Below are 12,930 nucleotides of genomic sequence, written 5' to 3' on the forward strand. Positions count from 1 at the left end.
GATCCTCTATTACAATTAAAAAAATAATAATTTCCTTAGTTACAAACATTTGCTCCCCCAATATTTTTGTTAAACTACTATATATGACATTTTCAAAATATTCTCAACTCGTTGCATTCTGGAAAAACATATTTCTAATTATCTCTGTTTTCCCCATCATACCTTCAGTGTTTGTGATCTACCTGAGGAAAATATGGTAAAGTCTAACTGGGATATAAAAATAGATGTGCAAACACTTCCCTGCAAAATCCAAAACCTTTTGAATTTTGTTGCATAGTCAGGAACCTTACTAATTTCATCCCATTGTTCCTTTGCAAATTGCCTTTTCATTCTCTTTCCATTATCTTTTTTAACCTCATGCGAGTGATTCTGTAGTTGTCATGCAATGTTTTATTATGGCCTGCAAATTATCCCTTTGTTCTAGACTCAAAAAACCTTTACCAGAGCTCATCTTTCACTTAGACACTCCTGTGTCTCTATCCCTTTCTCTTTACCTGTACTCTATCAATACCTGATGGGGAAGGCAGTCTCTAAACTGCAGTCCAAACTCCAATCTTACCTCATCCTACTCTATTACATTTGTTTCACAAGTTATTTGCTCCTAATATCTTAGATCATTTGCTAATTTTCTCCAGTAAATTCCAGTCCTTTTTGACTTTCAATACCCCTACTTGCAGTCATAATTTTTAGTAAAGTCTCATTTCTCCACCCCCATGTTAGCAGTTCTTAAAAATACTTTCTTCGACTTTCTGAATATAATATCTCTTTAAGGGCTTGCATCCAGAGTCCTACTCGCTCATTATTTGAGCTCTCTCTCCTGTTTCATCATTATCCTTTACCTCTTTAATTTTATACATTCTGCTTAGGTTATGTATATCAGTGTTTAATAATTAGCTGCAAAGTATCCCTTCAAATCAGGTAATCCTAAATCACCTTGTTCTTTGGGGAGAATGAACTTATCTCACTTAACTCTTGTCCTAATCATCTCTCAGTCAAATTCCTTCATTTCATTCTCTGGTTGATAAAAATATATCTGACCTGTATTTAAGAGGAAAGGGAGTAAACACATTTTTACTGCTTGTATCTTACTATCCATATCCATAATTAAGAGCTTCCAGCTTCTCAGTTTTTTTTGCATTGTCTTTTATTTAGTCTGTTCTCACATATCTTTAGCTGCCATCGCAGAATCCTTTTTAATCCATTCATCTAAATAATTATTATCATGTTCTTATAAGTATGTTTGAGTACATAGTTTAGTGCTATAGCCTCTGTTTTGTTTCCATTTATTTCACAAGACCAAGAGTTATCAAAAGCAAATTAATAGCATCTGCAAATAAAGCTAACATTTCTTGATTACCATATCAGTTATATCCTTGAATGTATTAGTCACTTATGGTTTCTTTCAGAGAGGAACTGTGCCAACTTAGTCATTACTTTTAATCCTTTCTTATATCCTCTTCTTTAATGGAACAGAAGTGCTACCATTGTGCTAGTAATAAAATCCTAGTTGACCCTATTCAATGATTTTTTTATATCAAAACACAACAATTACAATATTTATTTACAGTATGTCTCCCTTTGGCTCGTTTGTTATAGTAATGTTGTTAGATGGTTGCCTCCCTTCAACAAAACCACATTGGTCCATTTCTGTCAAATTTTGGTAACATCTTGGCCATTTTCTTGCTGACATAAATACTTCATAATCATCTTTTAAAACAGAAATGTGAAGCTAGGTTTAAGGGGTCTTTATCTTCTTTTGGCAATACAGCCACCAGAGTTTTCTTGCACGATGTTAGTACACCCTTCCCCTGAAAATAATTTCAACAAAACTTTCATAGTCTTTATGACTTTCTTCTTTCCTGATGTCCAGAATTCCACACAGTTTGGAGACTTCCCTGCAGATTGATTATACTTCACTGTTTTTATCTCATCTCCTCTTATCTTAGCTATTAGTTGTTGAGCTTCATTTCTCCTAATCTTGGCATAATTAAGTATTCCATTAATATTTTCATTTGTGCTCCATCCCTCTGCTTTATGCAAGTTTACCTAAAATTTACAAAATATCTCTAAGTAACCTCATTAATTTTCTTGTCATAGGCCGTTTCTGCTTTCTGTTGTCTAAGTTCATGTGCTAAAAGTTTTTTTAACACCAACCTTTCTAAACTTGTGCATATAATGCAAATACTATCTTATGCTCCAATTATCACTGTACAGTTGCTCCTCCTCTTGTTTTGTGAGATTCCTCTTTTTCTGCAATGATTTAACCTTTGTTATCCCCTCTAAGTGCTTCATATTACCAATTCTCCTGTATATATTTCCCTTTTATTTCTACAATGTTTTAACCTTCATTTCCTTCTTCCTTTATAACGCTTGACTCTTTTCCACTGCCAGTTCCTTAGATTCCTCAATTTTTAAGATGTAGGAAAATGTCAAGTGTCACATTTCTACAGCGTGATCTTGCATCTTTACCTTAGTCTTTATTGGTGCATAATCTGATATAGGTGTTTTTCAAAGCTTTCAATTAAATACTAATGCTCCTGTAAAGTATAATTTCTATGCAGTTTAGACCAGTTATTGCATTTTTGAGAATATGTGAATTCTGCATGCATTCCTGCCACTGATTTCACTTATTCCATACCAAATATTGACTTATACTTACTTATTCAGAAATCTACCCTCTTTTGTTATATTTTTCCCCTTCAAGGTCCACCTGATACATCCTCGCTATTGCAAGACAGGTTTTAGTATCTACCCATAAATAACATTATCTGCTGAAATTTTATTATTTCTCCCAAAATTCTTCTATACTGCAAACTAGTAATTTTAGTTGGAATATAAATATATGCCAGTGTAATCCTCCTCTCCTGCCAGTTTCCCATTACTACCATAAATCTACCAATCCAATGTTGTTGTCTTTTCTCTCCAGTTCAATGGTTGGGTTATTGGATCTGATCATATTGGACCTTGGAGCCTTTTTCAAGCTCTTGGATCCAGGGCTAAGGCTCCACCCCTACCCATAATTCCCTCTTGTCCTTACAATACCCCAGGTCTCATTTGCCACCTTTTGAATAAAGAAGTGATCCTGAGGGCTCAACACTCATAGCTAAGATAAATAAATTTGTTCACTATTTCTAGTCTGCTTTTTGGAGATCTTTTTCCTTCGATATCTATCTTGCTGATGCTATTGTTGCCCATTAAAAAAAATCCTACATTTATCTTGTCTTTCTGTAATTGTGGATATGTTTTCTTCTGTAGTACTGCATTTGTGGCATAGTAGTTATTTTTCTGTTGTTGACAGTCAGTCTTAAATATTTTTTGCTGTGCTATTATGCCTGGCAAGGCCACTGGTTTTAAAAAGTGTAGTGCCTGTGGGCACAATCCACCCCCTAAGAGCCACAGATCTTGTGCATCTATTGTTTATGGGTAGACTGAGCATTGAATGCGAGTCCTATGCTTTCTTTGAAGCATGGGCTCCAATTGATAGAAAGAATAAGTTAGTCCTTAAAGGTCTCCTCCCTGCCAAGGAAGGATATTTAACCTCTTCAGGTACTGCATCTACTTCCTTTTCTGCAAAGAAGGTAGACAAATGGTAAGGAAAAGGAGAAAGAAAAAGAGAAGCAGAAGGAGAAATCTTGTAAGAGATCCCTAGACCCGTCAGTCCCTTAATAACTGGCACCTAAGACTCTGAGGCACTCAGATCCTATTACAGAACTAGAGCAGGTTTAGATACAATCTCTGTTTCTTCCATGTCATTTTTCACTGAAGCCAGACAGTCCGCAGCTTCACTCCACTTTCCTTCAAGATAGATCTACCCACCAGTCTTCCAGATCACCCATGGTGGCATCTTCATTCAGGTTTTTTTCTTCTCTAGTTTGCCCATCTGACCTTTTGCCCATGACTGTGAGTGACATCTGTGAGAGCTTGGTTTGCTTAGACTCTGACAGTATTCCTCACACTTTCAACTCTGACATAGTCAGATTGTGAAGGGTCACAGAGCTGAGAGGTCAGAACCAAGGTACAAGGGTTGGGGTCGACTCCCAAGATTTTGGAACCATCTCTGCCCTTAGGTGCTTTAGCCCTGGACAGTTCTGGTCTGATATCAGCTTCATATCCAAGTCAGATTAGGGCCAAGGACATTCCTTTTTTACATTCTTTGAATCCTAAAGAGGGTCTACATCAGCACTGGTCTCAGCTTTGGCTTTTGAAGCATTTGATAGGGTTCTTCCAAGGTCAAGAGTGGAGGTCTCTCACATGCACACGGCACCTTCCTGACCTCCCTCAGATCCTGTTGCTCCTCCTCCTGCTCATCCTGTCAAACAGGGACAGCTAAGCTTGGTAAACTTCGAGGGTTCTCGCTTGGTGAGTTCTACCTCTTGTTCGAAGCCTTCTCTAGAGCCTTCCAGTGGAGAAAGCCACAGGAAATGGACCTGAAAGAAGAGGCATCTAGACTCCTCAGGAGTCACATACTGAAGTTACTGACTTTGAGGAAGGGGGTGGGTCCCCAAGATCCCCAGTGGAAGATGTATCTTTCGGAAACATCCTCAAATTGATGAAACATGGAAGGGGAGGGGGGTTGCTCCACCAAAGCTTCCTCCCAAGAGGATTCAGTATTCCATGAGTCTTTCGGGCCTGGCTCATCTACCTACTGGATAATCCTACCTGCTGACAAGCTCATTAATTTGATCTTACAGCTTGCATGGAAGGATGCTGATGTGGTAGAGCCAATTCCCAGATAACCCAACAAGATTCTTGTTTTTCCCAGGAACAGGTCACATATTGGAGGAAGGATCCCCATGTAGATGCCATGGTGGTTGAGGCAGCCACTAAGAAGGAGCTTTCTGAAGAGAGAAAATCCGTCCATCCGCCTAAGAGGGAGTCCAGTGCATGGAACAGGTTTGAAAAGCTGACTTATGCTTCAGTGACATCTTCTTTTCATGCACAGAATTACCTAACCATTATGACTCATTTCCAGAGGGACTTGACTAAGGAATTCACCAAGTCTCTCCTGGGTAATTTTCCTGTCATTGTAAAGAAAACTGTAGAATCGCAGCTATCTACCATTCCGTTAATATTCATTGTGTTCATGTGGCTGCTGTCCAATGCAGGTGATGGCATATTGAGAGCAGTAGGCACTGGCATTGCTATTCACTGGCATACCTGGATGCATCTCTGTGATTTTATGGAGAGCTTCAAGATGTCCTTTGCCAGTGCACCCTTCAATGGTTCAACATTGTTTGGACCAAAGGTGAAAAACAAGCTCACCAGAAGTGAGCAGGAAGGCAAAACTCTCACTGCCATAGGTGTACAGTTTTCCTCTTCCCAAAGGACATTTTCCCAGAACCAGAAAAGACACTATGGTCTTGCTGATGCCATAATTTTGCCCAAAATTCTGCTGGTGGCTGCCCCCACGCCCCAGAGCCAGATGGGAAAATAACTTCAATGGATGTCACCGCAGGGGCAGGGGTAGACTGCAGAATTAAGGATTTCAAGGTCCCTTTATCAAGAAACCCCCTTTCGGCCCTCCTGAATGATTACCTGACTGCCTCATTTTGGAGGCAGTTGGGGGGGGGCTTATGTTTGCACCCTCACATCTGGCTAGCCATCACTCAAGCTTCTTGAGTGCAAAAGAAAATCACTAGAGGCTACATTATTCCCTTTGCTTTTCTCTTAACAAGCAAAAGAAAAATCACACGTGCTTCACCCAGCCTGAGGAGATTAGCAGCAGGAGTATCAAAGCTGCTAAAAAAATGAGTCATATGAGAGGTCCCACCAGACTAGCAAGGACCCCGAGACTATTCATGATTCTTTTGGGGTCTGAAAAAGACTGGGGACTTTAAGCCCATCTTGGACCACAGTCACTTGAATCATTTTGTGAGAGAGACAAATTTTCAGGTTGTCACTGTACTGTCCATTTTGCTTCTTCTGAGGAAGGATAACTGGATGTGCTTGATAGACGTTTGGGATACCTACTGCCATATCAAGATAATGAGGCAGACCAGAAGTTTCTCTGCTTTTAGTTGGGCATCAGTCACTTCCATTTCAGAGCACTGTCCTTTGATCTAACTAACCACAGTCTCCAGGGTGTTCACCAAATGTATGACAGTGGTGGCAGGGCATATAATTTTCCAAGGGTTCATTTTGTTTCCTTATCTAGACAACTGGCCCCTCACCACACCAACCAGCAGGGATCTGCTTATCCAATGCAGGAACATCTTGCTTCAGTTCTCTCATCACTTCAGAATCTCTGTAAACATAAAGTAAAGCCAGCTGACACTGACTCTGAAAGTAGTATTCATAGGGTGACACATGGACACAACATCCCAAATTGCCAAGCTTCCAGATTTGAGAGCTCTGTCTCTCTATCACCAACCTTTAGAAGTCCTTTCTTATTCAGGTCCCCCAGCAAAGTTAATTCTTTATCTACTGGGATCAGTGGCTGCATCCATTATTCGGGCTCCTCAGGGAAGATACTATATGAGAGTATTGCAGTGGACCCTCTCTGTCCAGTGATCAGTGATACATCAACCCTTACAATTCCCCATGCATCTCACATGAATATGTAGGTGTCACATTCTTTGGTGGTAGACTTCTGTACTTGTCATATGGGGTCGACCTTTCATGTGTCCAGCCCGGCAGCCTCATTGACTATGGATGCCTCCATTCTGGGGTGGGGCCGGCATTTAGAAGTGAATATGGTTCAAGGTAAGTGAACTATGACAGAGGTCAAGCTTCACATCAATGTCTTGCCAATGAGGGTAGACCTTTTAATGTTGCAGGCCTTTCAGGACTCCCTCCCTAAGAGTGTGATATCCATCCAGAGAGCCAACATGGCAGTGGTCTGGTATATCAACAAGCAGGGGGGAACCTGTGCATACATGTTATGTTGGGAAGCCATGTCCAATGTCCTCCCAATGCTTTCTGGTTGCAGCACATATTACTGGCAGTTCCATTGTCTTGGCCGACAAATTGAGCAGATATGTTCATCTGCTTCACAAGTAGCCCCTCAACCAGTAAGTGGCAGCTATGATTTTCAGACTCTGGGACCAGCCATGCTGTGACCTCTTCACATCCCACCTGAACATCAAATGCAACAGCTACTTTTACCTGTTCCCCTGAAAGGGGCAGTTACCTAGGGATGATGTAGTCCCCAGTTAGCCCCCCGGGTTTCCTTTATACTTTTCCATCTTTTCCCCCCTTTTAACTAAATTTCTGCGGAAAGCTGCCAGGTGCTAGGCAACAGTGATTGTCATTGCTCTCTTCAGGCCGCAACAGGTCTGATTCCCCTTCCCCTGCTTCTGGCCTTATCTGGAGTGCCCTGTCTGGGTGCTGGACCTTCTTTTGGACCATCTATCTCACCTGTCCAGTCAGCCTCACTGAAGCTTGACAGCCCTGAAACTAAACACATGGTTTCTTCAGTTCCAGGGATGCCAGACTTTCCATATCAGTTATTCATATTTTATCTTCATCGCAGAAACTGAACATAAGAAACATTTACAAAAGTAAGTGGAAAAGGTTTGTTATGTGGGCTTCTTCTAAAGGCTTAGATTTTTTTCTGAACACCCTTACTATTTATTCTGAATTTTCTAGTGAGTTATTCCATGAAAGTGCTAATTTTCCAATTAAGGTACATACAACAGCTACATAGAGTTTTCATGTGGAGGAAAACCAGAACCCCATTGCATCTTAGAAATACTTTATGGCCTTTTAAATGGAACTTTTCTTCTTAGACCTCTTCTCAGAGATCCAGTTCCTCCTTGGGATATTACCTTGCTGTTTAAGGCCCTAAACTGAACCCCCCTCCTCCTTGAACCAGTAGCATTAATAAAACTGAAATTTCTGTCTTGGAAAATTATTTTCCTAGTAGCCATCATTTCAGCTAGGAGAATTTCTGAATCACAAGCCTTATCTTGCAAACCTCCCTACTTGATTTTTCATAAGGATAGAGTATCTCTGGGAATGTTTGGGGTTATCAAAAAGTACTAGAGAATCATCAGACAACCTGTATAGAAGATTCTGTAGGAATGAGAAGTGTACTAAATGGTTCTCTGACAGAGTAGCTGATGCATGGAACAGACTATCAAATTACATTAAAGCAAGTACTAGTTTAGATATTAAGAACAGGCTGGACACTTATGGGAAAAAGATTTTTGGTATATTGGCAAGCTAGAAAGGCATTAATTTCCATGCTTGAAATAGTTGTGTGTGTGTGTGTGTGTGTGTGTGTGTGTGTGTGTGTGTGTGTGTGTGTGTGTGTGTGTGTGTGTATGTATCTCTTTTGACCATTCCAAATTTTCTCCCAAATGTGGCTTCAGAAGCTGCTCTTAACCAGACTATTACTCTATCAATTTTCTTTACAAAGTTTTCTACTAAAGGGGAATATACCTTGCATTTGATGGACGTTCACCATCAGTTAAAGGGGCACTATGTCGTTTCTACAATCCCATTTCTGCCTCGGACCGAAGCTGAAAAACTGTCACTCACTTAGCTAATCACCTCTCTTTTCATGACATCACTCATGACGTTCTCACAATCCCACCCTCAACATATCTAGATTCCTTTCTGATGCTTCTGGCTCTGTTTTCACTCCCCTGCCAAAACCAACAGTGCTTGTTTTGTTCCGGTACATTTCCTACTCATTTGTTTTAAGAAAAGTAAATATACGTTAGTAAAAAGTAATTCACTAATGTTTAACAGTGATGATACTTCCCTTTGCAAGAGAAAATAAAGGAAATTTTTCTGATGTTAAATTGCTCCGATACATTATTTTATATATTGGTCATCGCTGTTTTCATTTTCAGCCCACTTCCGGTATTTACTCATTGACCTGTGCTATATTGAACTTTCATACAATGTAAAAGCCCTAGAATTAGAGGCAGGAAGCAATAGACTTGCTCTGTCTCAATCAATAACTAAATAAATAACTAAAGCTGAGAGACTGTTCTTCAGCCGCCGTTCCCCGGATTGGGTCCCTGAAAGAGTTTTTTTATGCTCTCTAAGCGGCGTTTTAGCTGTTTTAATGAGTGTAAAATAAAAAAGGAGGAGGGAAAAGTGTATGTGTGTGTGCTTGTCTGTATGTGTGTATGATAGAGAGATCGAGTGGGCTAATATTTTACACTCGCTAACGAGTGTAAAATAAAAAAGGAGGAGGGAAAAGCGTATGTGTGTGTGCTTGTCTGTATGTGTGTATGACAGAGAGATCGAGTGGGCTAATATTTTACACTCGCTAAGCAGCAGTTTTGCTGTTTGACGAGTGTAAAAAATAGTTAAAACAGTAAAAAGTGTGTGTATGTGTTGCTATCTGCGTGTACGAGTGAATGCCTGTGTAAATGCAGAAGGCAGCGTGTGTGTGTGTGAAAGAGAGAGACTGTGTTAAGAGCGAGTGCTAGTGCTATTCTCTCGCAGCGATGAGGTTTCCGAACCTCTCAAGCACAATAAATATGGACAGCCACAAATAATGGGAAAACCAAGGACCAAAAATGGGGCCGGATCTAAAATAATGATATTATAAACTTTGAGATTGTGACAAGCGAGCGCATTTCCCTGGCAGCAGCATCACTGACGAAGGTAATGAACCTTTCAACCTGGTAGCACAACAAATATGGACAGAGCCACAAATAATGGGAGCAAAAAGGACTAAAAATAGGACCAGATCTAAATATTGCTAGAATAACAGGGTTAGCATGCATTTGCTAAAGAATTATATACATAGTACCTCTGACTTCTTGGCAGAAGAAATGTAACAGAAAGCCACAAATAACGGGGAAGAAACGACCAAAATATTGCTCTGATAAAGTTAGAAAGTTACTAGACTAACGGTTTCATATCTCTTAAACTCTTACTGCAAGACATTTTGACAAAGTCTGACAAAATGGGGGATAAAGGCCCCAAAATAGGGACAGATTTTAAGTATTGGTCTTTAAAACTTACAAAGTTGCTAGAATAACAGGATTTGTGTTACTTTTTCTGAAGGATATTAAGTCTGAAGCTCAAATGATTGCCATTATTTATTGACTTCACTCCTTAACTCATCCCAGTGATTTGTCAAAAAAAAAAACACAAATTTACAAGGAACAGACCAAAAAAAATATGAGGCCAAAATCTGGACATTCTGCAAAAATCTGTACAGTTGAGAGGAGTTGCAGAGTTTTCATTAGCATCTATTTTCTGAAGGATATTAGGTCTGAAACTCAAATGTCTGTCAGTGTTTAATGAATCCAATCTGCAGTGATTTGCCAGAAAACTACAAATTTCATGAGTAATGGACCGAGCATATTAGCTTAAAACATGGACATTCTGTAAACATCTGGACAGTTGACAGGTGTGGGCTGTGCATGCGAGTGAGCTAGTGTCTCCTGGCAGCAACTAGCATGTTATAAGGAGCAGATTGACGGACCTTCCTTGTATCATTTCATGGACACTGCTGACAAGCAAAATTCGCCTGAACTTTAGATGAAAGGTAATGTGTGATGGTGTTATAGGATTCTGTAAGTGCTTTCTAGGAGCTTAAAAAGGTAACAGCTAAATGTCAGTCCCAGGCAATATCAAGAAGGTACAAGATAGGGACATTTTAAAGGGAAATTGTTCAGTATGTGAACAATGACAACAACGAAATCAGAAATGAAAGATATAAAGTAAAGAAATGAGATGGATAAGTATAACCAAAGAAGCATAGGAAGAACAGGCACATAAAATAGAAATGCATGCAAGGCACAGGGGTAATAAGTGGGACCTTCATTGTGTCGCTATTAGACAGAGGCACAGTATTCAAAATTTATTCTATACATTTTTTGTACCATTTCATGGGGTGGCAAAAGCCACATCACTATGGCTAGGCTTACAAATGCCCCAGGGCAGATAGCCTAGTACTATACTATGAAACTATTAAAAATGGAGAGAGATATACAAGTAATAACTAAACAGTAATAAAGTAGCAGTGGAGAATGTCTTAAGCAGAGTGTCTGGTGTGGGGAGAGGGAAGTATATTAATGAATACTTAATAACAGACAGTTATATTTTAGATGTACATCATGGCTACAATACTTTATGGGTTATGAGTGTCAGGGTGATGGAGATGAAGTTAAATATTAGTGCTGGAATTCCGCTAGCCATTCCACAATATAAAGCTTGGCTCTAGATGATGTGCAAAATGAGAAAAGGGGGTTGTGGATGGAAAGATTGTGTGAGTGTGTGTGTGTGTGTGTGTGTGTGTGTGTGTGTGTGTGTGTGTGTGTGTGTGTGTGTGTGTGTACTTATGTGTGTGTATATATTTTAATGTGTGTGCTTAACTTTATCAAACTCTCACATTACTGAAAACCAAATTGTGGAGACCAAAAGTGCAGTACAGCAAAACGTTACTGTACTGAAGCACACTTCAACGAAAGTTAAAACTAAAAAACTTTAATCTTCATACACATTTTTCAGAGGGAGCAAGCCCCTCTGCACCCCCCATGTGGGTGCTGCACCTTCCACATCCCCTGCAAATTGCATATACCAATTCCAAGATCTCAATACAGTGGAGAAAAGGGTAGATTTCCTTATCCTCACTTTACCGCAATTTACATCAGGAAGCTCCAAGTGCTGCTTAACATGCATACCCAGTAATACTTTACACAGTAAAAGAAAAACACTACACTTGTAGTTGTACAGGATCCTGGATGTGGTGATTGTGTGTGCTTGGTACACTGATGTTTCGCTGTACTGCCCTTTAGGTTTTGTGGTCTCCGCAATTTGGGTTTCATAAATGTGAAATTTTGATTAAGCAAAGTAGACTTGTATGTATATATATATATATATATATATATATATATATATATATATATATATATATATATACATATATGTGTGTGTGTGTGTGTGTGTGAGTGTATGGCTTGAACTACCTCGACTCCTTCTCTATAACCAACTGCCCATGGAATCCTTCACCAACCTGACAAAACCCCTGCACTCCATAATTTAAAACTTGCACAATCAAACAATAGATCACTCCATTCAAGTAATAGATTACTATTACAGGTGTTACAGTCATAAATAACAAAAAACGCCAAAAATGCTACTGGTGATTCCCTCCGCTCCAGCTTCATAGCTAAAAAAATGGAACACTCTGCCCCATAATATAGTATCCCATACTTCCTTGACAAAGTTTAAACAAATACTAAAATCTCATCTTGTGGCTATATGGCTATGCTCCTGCACCACCCCTGGTTAATTCACCCATAATCTCTGAAGCTATTTAACCCACTTGCATTAACTAAGTTACCATGAATACTAACCTCAGTATTCCGAGACTTTGATTGCTCCACTCCTGTTCATTCTTCAGTACTATATATCAAAAAGACCAATAATTTCCAGTGTATAATGTTTCTGAAGCATTGTTTGTAAGCCAGACATTTAGCATATAATAATTCTAAATACTGTATTGTTACCTAAAAGGCATCAACAGGGCCATCCCTAACCACAAAATATAGAACTTTCAAACTGCATTGCTGTCTGACCTGTACCACTCCTCAACTAGATTTTACTTTCCCACTGTCTATATCATTGTAGTACATTGCATCTTATTTGCACTCAATTTTCATCATACTGCATCTGATGGTTTGTTATCACTGTTATGTACATTGTATGTTATTGTCATACACTTTTCATGTTGTAACTTGGATCACTTTTTTATCTGGTATTTGCATCTTGTATGTAGAGCTTTTCTCCTCAGGCCTCTGCTGAAAAAGGACCTGTGTCCATTCGTACTTTCCCACTTAAAGGGAGACTATCTCGTTACTAAAATCACATTTCTTTCTTGGACCGAAGCTGAAAACACTGCCACCCACTTAGCTAATCACCTCCCTTTTTGTGACATCATTGATCAGGTTCTAACAATCCCTCCCACCCACCTTGTTAACATCCTCCCATTCCAGTTTTGTTTTCCCTCTGTAAACT

Source organism: Protopterus annectens, chromosome 8.part0 (genome assembly GCF_019279795.1).
Source record: "Protopterus annectens isolate FY-2018-M chromosome 8.part0, PAN1.0, whole genome shotgun sequence".
Classification (NCBI taxonomy): domain Eukaryota; kingdom Metazoa; phylum Chordata; order Ceratodontiformes; family Protopteridae; genus Protopterus; species Protopterus annectens.